The sequence below is a fragment of the Leptonychotes weddellii genome, chromosome 10, assembly GCF_054177405.1.
Source record: "Leptonychotes weddellii isolate Sample4059 chromosome 10, ASM5417740v2, whole genome shotgun sequence".
NCBI classification, from domain to species: Eukaryota; Metazoa; Chordata; class Mammalia; order Carnivora; family Phocidae; genus Leptonychotes; species Leptonychotes weddellii.
In genome coordinates, this window is record NC_138378.1 from 95,480,886 (window position 1) to 95,487,443 (window position 6,558).

The 6,558-nt window shown below is 45.7% G+C and overlaps 1 pseudogene; it reads right to left on the minus strand.

The window, feature by feature from the left end:
- Positions 1-4,758: 4,758 nt before the first annotated feature.
- LOC102736178 (NADH dehydrogenase [ubiquinone] iron-sulfur protein 8, mitochondrial pseudogene) lies at positions 4,759-5,530 on the minus strand (annotated as a pseudogene).
- Positions 5,531-6,558: the final 1,028 nt, after the last annotated feature.

Below are 6,558 nucleotides of genomic sequence, written 5' to 3' on the forward strand. Positions count from 1 at the left end.
ATGTAAGTCCACGTCAGTTGGGTTGGTCCATAGTATAAATATATGGCAGTTGTGAAGTGGAGAGTTCACAACGTATAACCAATAATCACTGAAAGTTAATTCTTCCTTGAATAGGTAAGAAGTCTTTAGAAGCAAGCCATGAGAAGTTCCCCTCCTCCCTCCCATCCTTCCTCCTGTCCTTCCTTCCACAAACATTTAACCAACTGGCATGTGAGTAGGGGTTGGGCTGGGAGCTACTGACAGCCCACCAGTGAATGAAGCACAGCCTTGTTCTCAGAGGATGTCAGAGGGAAAGATGGACAGAGGATGCCAGTGTCAGACAATGCAAAAAGAATGATTCAAAGAAGGGACAGTTGGAGCCCAGGAGAGAGGTAAGACAATTAATTATTGCCAGGCTCTGAGGTGCCACATTTATTCTCACATTCCTTACCAGAGCCAGAACATAAGCTCCAATGGGATGAGTACCTAGAACAGTGCCTGGCATTGAGATACACTGAATATTTGCTAATGAAAAAACATAGACATCTTGGTAATGAAACCTCTTGGTAATGACCTCTTATTTGCATTCATAAAGTACTTTTTCCAGGTTGCTCTCTCTGTTTTCTACTCCACCCTCACAGCTCCATGATTGGGAAAAAGGAGTGTGGTCCATGTCAAGGGGGAGGCTACTACTGGGGAGATTTTAGGGGAGTTTAAAGGCATTTACATATTTATGCCATTGACTCTGGGTTTTCTTTCTTGGATCCTTTTCTTCACATTTGGAATCTTGCTCCCAGGCCTGTGGACGGGTACAAAAAGCTTAGGGGCTGCATTACATGTGGGAGCATCCTGTCTGGGAAGGCCAAGCAGGAACAGGGTAGGGCACAAGGAAGGATGACTCAGGCCAGCTGCTGTCAGCCCCAGGGAGGAGAGCTCTTGTTTCTCTTGTTCTTTGGGTTCATTCTTCCTGAATTTTTCAATTGCTAGACCTTAGGCTACCAGGTGAAAGTGTGAGCCTTAGGGAGGAGGCCAAGTTGGCTCCTCCACTGCTTTTGGTCTGGGCTGCTCAAGGCTTCTGGGCAGCAGAAGTCCTTTCTGTGTATATGTGTAGCCCAGATCAGCAGATCAGTCCAGAGCAGCTAAGGCTCAGGCCCAAGATCCAGTTGGCAATAAAGAGTTTACATGACTCTGGAGTCTCCTGTTTTCATAATTTTCTCATGATCTTGTGGAAAGAATTGGTGGCTTGAAAAAGTGGGGATGTGGGGTTCTCAGCTGACTATCTTTTTATATTTTGAAAGTGCAACCAAAATCTTTGTAAACATAGCACATCTACACAGAAATTATTGACTCTGCCAGGATAGCATTACAAAAAGGGATGCTCCTTACTTGGTTTGTTCACTTTAAACACCAGAATCTTGCTAACAATAGGTCTCCCTGGTCCGGATTATCTTCTATCTATCTATCTATCTATCTATCTATCTATCTATCTATCATCGATCCATCCATCCATCCATCCATCTACCTATGCTAGGTTTTTAGGGCTGCCATAACAAAGTACCATAGACTGAGTGATTTAAACAACAGAAATTTATTTCCTCACAGTTATGGAAGCTACAAGTCTGAGATCAAGGTGTTAACAGGGTTGAGTTTTTTTTGAGGACTCTGTCCTTGACTTAGAAATGGCCATCTTCTCTCTATGTATGTCTGTCCTAATTTCCTTTTCTTATAAGGACACTAGTCATAACAGATTAGGGGCCACCCGTAGGACATCATTGTATCTTCATTACCTCTTTAAAGACCCTATCTCCAAATACAGCCACATTCTGAGCTACTGGGAGTTAAGACATCAACAAATGGATTTTGAGGAGACATAGTTCAGCCCACAACATATTTGTCCATCTGCCCACCCATCCATCATTTTTCTATCTGTCCGTCCATCCATCCCTCACAATAGCTAAAGGGGACTTTAGAAAATAATAAAAATGATTGCAAATGACCAAACCATTGAACAATTGATAGTTGAAAACACTAAGGCTCAGAGAGGGCAAGCAGCTTTCCTGGGGCAGCACGTCTAGTGTTCTGGTGGAAGCTGCACTCAGTGCTAATTTTTGAGTTTTAAAATCCAGCATTTGTTTCCTACAATGTCATGAGTCCTGGAATAGCTATTAAACTTCCGTCTCACATCCCCAATTAGGATCCCGTAAGTGACCCTTATTAAGAAAAGTCTTCTAAATGTAATAATAGAGGCCACATGGGAGAGGGTGAATTATGAAACTGGATCTGGAAAGAATTCCATGGCGTGACTGGGCTGTCCATGCTGTTGTCAGCTTCTAATTCAACAAGAGCTCTTAGAGGACTTTCTTCATGTATGAGACAGGGAATTTCAAGTTTTTTTTCCCCCCAAGTACTGTGTCCATAAATGGCCAGATGATATGGGACCCTTTTCTTTTGTATGTTTATAGTTAGCTTGGGCCAATATATGACATTGAGGTACTTCTTTCAGAAAACACAATTAAGTATGCGTGGTAAACTAGTAAGTTTGTTGCAACTGTGTTGCAAGTTTACTTTGGAAGTAAACTTGGTGGTGAATGGGCACTTCCTGGCCATGAGGGGACCACGTGGGGTGGCGAGATCAGCCCCCTGACCTTCGAGGGAAGAACTCCAAGGAAGAGAGCCCACACCTGACACAAGGTCATCATTTTCTCCATAGCTCTTTGCATATTGGATGAGAAACCACAGTTAGCGTCTGTTCCTAAGAGACCGCAAGGTATTTTTCAGTGTAATTTCAAACTACTTCTCAGAATTGAGAGAATTTCACAGTTTTACAACCTGATCAGTGGTTTAGGCTGTCAGTAATTTGAGGAATGGAAATTTCATGAAGAAGGATTTAGGTAGAAGGTTCATTTGTATTTCAGCTAGATGGTTGCTTAGCAAAAACCAGTGCAGTGGCAGCTTATGATGAACAGATTCAGCTTGACAGTGGGTAAAATAATATCACCTGGGTTTCAAGTTTTCAAGTTTCAAAGGGAAAAATAAGTCTTGTATTGAAATGGCTGATTATGGAATCCAAAGGACCTGTGATCATGCAAAAGTGAGAGGTGGGAGGGTGTTTGTGGGTAAAGAAAACTTCTAAGCGCTTTCCTCTCTGTACCTCTCCCTCCTGGAGAATCTGCCATCCGGCTTTGGTTTTTTAGACCTACCTTCTGTAGGGCCCTCGGAGATAGGGAAGAGAAGCCAGGCTTTGCAGCTGGAAGACCAGGGCTTTTTGAATGAGAAAATTGTTCACAGCTGTGTGTTTTCTAGGTTAAACAGCTCAGCCTCTTCCAGTTTTGCATGTAATCATCTTGGCTGTAGGAGCTGGAGAATTTGTCTGCACTGCAGTGTGACTCTTCCATGAGTGATTGCCTTACGTGTAAATCCCAAGCATGTTTTTATTCTGTCCTCTAGTATTCTACTGAGCAGAGTGTAGAAGCGACGAATTCCTTCAGCTGTCCCGTTATTAGGTCACTGGCGATGGGGTGACCACTACATCCCAGTGGGCCTGGGACTGTCTTGGTTTGAAAACAGAAAATCCTACATCCTAGGAACCCTCGAGGTCCTGAGCACCCTCCAATGGTGCACTGAGGCTGCTTGGAGGCAAAGAAAGACAGTGGAGGAGTAAAGCAGCAAGCAAAGTGGAGACCAAGTGTTACTCCTAATAGAAATGAAGCTCTGGGGGCGCCAGAGTGGCGCAGTCGGTTAAGCCTCCGACTCTTGGTTTCAGCTTAGGTCGTGATCTCTGGGTCGTGGGATGGAGCCCTGCGTTTGGCTCCATGCTCAGCATGGTGTCTGCTTGAGATTCTCTCTCCCTCTCCCTCTGCCCCTTCTGCTCATGCTCTCTCTCTCTAAAATGAGTAAATAAATCTTTAAAAAAAGAAAAGAAAAGAAATGCGTCTCTGGGAGGGAACCAGGCGGCCAGGCGGCACCACTGAGGAGGCCGTGAGCCCGGCTGTTCTCTCTCGAGGGCCTAGGCAAAGCTGTGAGACCCTGTCCTGAGGAGGGGGTGTCTCCAGGGGCTTCTGCCTCATTGCTTGGCTGGGAAACTACCTACCTTTAGACTTCCTAGGAAAAGTCGCTCTATTTTTCTTATGAGACCCTGGCTGACAAAAACCTATAGCAACACAGTCTGCTATATGAGGAAAATCAGCATGAATTCCTGCCCTATGAAAACCTCTTTCCTGGCTCTGTCACAAAATAGGCCCCAAGCAACAGTGGCTAAAGGCCTGGCGCTTCTCTACAACACACACACAAGAAGCTTGGACTGTTGTGTCTAATATTGTTCCTTTCTCAAAGCAATCAGAATTTCTTGCAAGTCAGTTGAGTCCATTTGTGGGACAGGAAAAAAAAGACATTTGAACATCAAATAATGAATATAATGATGGTAAATTGGTACAGGGTGAGTCTGTGAAAGGCCATGCGTTCATCATAATACTCTAAAGCAATAAGTACATAAAGATGTGGTTCTAATACAACAGAAAGGTGAATGTAATCAAACAGTTTATTAGGATATATAGGTATTCTTTTAGAAAATATTAAGTACATGTCTGTTTTAAAGTATTGGTTTGTGTTTGTTTCAGGAAAGAAGAAACATAGGGACCTCTGAGTCAGCCAAGCTGTCCCTGAAGTAGAATCTCTTCCAAGAACAGAAGGAATTCATGGGCATCTGTGGTCATGTTTACTGATCAGGTAGGAAGGGGGTTAGTGAGTACAAGGAAGGCTCAATGGCGAGCTTTCCACCGATTAATTATCCAATATTCTTAAGAGGGGAGGTAGTCTTTCATTTCTTAAGAGATGAAGCCTCAGGATGGCCCCAGTAATGAGAAGAAACGGCTGCTTAAAGAAGGCACTGTTTTTTTGTTGGAAGGAGGCCTGACCGTTCTTATTGGGCGGCTGGGGCTGCAGGCCACTGGGTGGGGGGCAGCACTGGTAGAGGTAGTGGGCCTGGATGTTGGCCGTGATCTCGGCCTCCCCCTTGGCCCCGTCACTGAGCCGCTTCTCCTCGTACAGCAACTCGTCGTGTGTCTCCGTGGAGAACTCGAGGTTGGGGCCCTTGACAATGCGGTCCACAGGGCAGGCCTCCCGGTAGAAGCTGCACTAGATGGCCCTGTCGATGTCATAGCAGGTGGCCCTGTGGGTGACATGGGCCCCATGGCTCAGCCTCGCTGGTGATGGCCTGGTAGGGGCAGGTGGCCTGGCAGAGCTGGCCTGCAGTGCATCTCCGCATGGATGGATGGATGGATGGCAGTGCGGTGCATGCTCCCTGTGGAAGCGTGGACCCAGTGGGCCCTTCTCGGGGGTAGTTGATGGTGGCGGGTTCCCAGAGCTGGCTGCTCAGGACCCTGCCCAGGCCTCGGATGAGCTTAGTCCATAGCAGGGTCCGAGCTGCCCTGTTGGTCACCGATGTCATGTCCATCGAGGGCTCCTGCATGTTCAGGAACTTGTAGGTAGGATGCCCTGCACATGCAGCCTGGGCCAGGGCACAGAGCAGCATGACTGTGGTCAGGCTGTGCATCTTGCCCTGGCCCTCCTTCCCTTGCCCAGTGGCCTCAGCCATTCATTTTCTTAATACAGCTAACAGAGCAGGCCAACACATCAAAATCATAGAGCCAGACATGAATCCATCAGTCATGCAAATTTAATGACTGCCTTATTTCTGGGAAACAAGTCACACAACAATGAAAATCTATCTGAAGTCAGGGACATAACTGCCATGCTGTGATATGAGGAGTGTACTAGTTATCTATTGCTGTGTAACAAATTGCCCCCAAACTTTGTGGAAAGCAGAGAAAGAGAGAAGCAAGAGGAATAAAACCACATGTCTGGTCTGGTGGCAGGGGCTGAAGCCTAAGAATACTGATGCCTAAGATCAAAATAAGAAACGGGAGGTTGGCCACTCGGGATATTTAAGGGTGGGAGGGGATGATGGGGGGTGCTTCTTAAAGCTCTCCAAGTGACTGCATTATGCTCCCAAGGTTGAGAAGTGCTGTTCCAGAGTGTGACTTGCCAATCTGAATTTACTTTAGTCACACCACGAGGCTGTGGTGGTGGGAAGGTGGCTATTAACATTTGTTGAGCACCAGCTGTGAATCAGGTTCCATGCTAGGAATTTTGTATAGATTCCCTTACTCCTAGAGAGGCAGTAAGTCAGTATTTTCACTATTTTATAGAGGAAGATACAGAAACTAGAAAGATTTATTAAATCTGACTGTCTTAAACAAAGCTTGTTTCTTACACCATATAAAACGGTATGAACTAAGGCCCCAAAGAGAAAAGACTATGGAAGATAATGCAGATAAAAGAGCTAGTTTGGTAGATTTCTTTTTCTTTTTCTAAAGATTTTATTTATTTACTTGAGAGAGAGAGAGAGAACAGGGTGGAGGGGCAGAAGGAGAGGGAGAAGCAGGCCCCCCACTGAGCAGGGAGCCTGATGCAGGGCTCGATCCCAGGACCCTGGGATCATGACCTGAGCCATGCTTAACCGACAGAGCCACCCAGGCACCCCTAGTTTGGTAATAGGGGTTTACCAAAATTAGGGGTTTA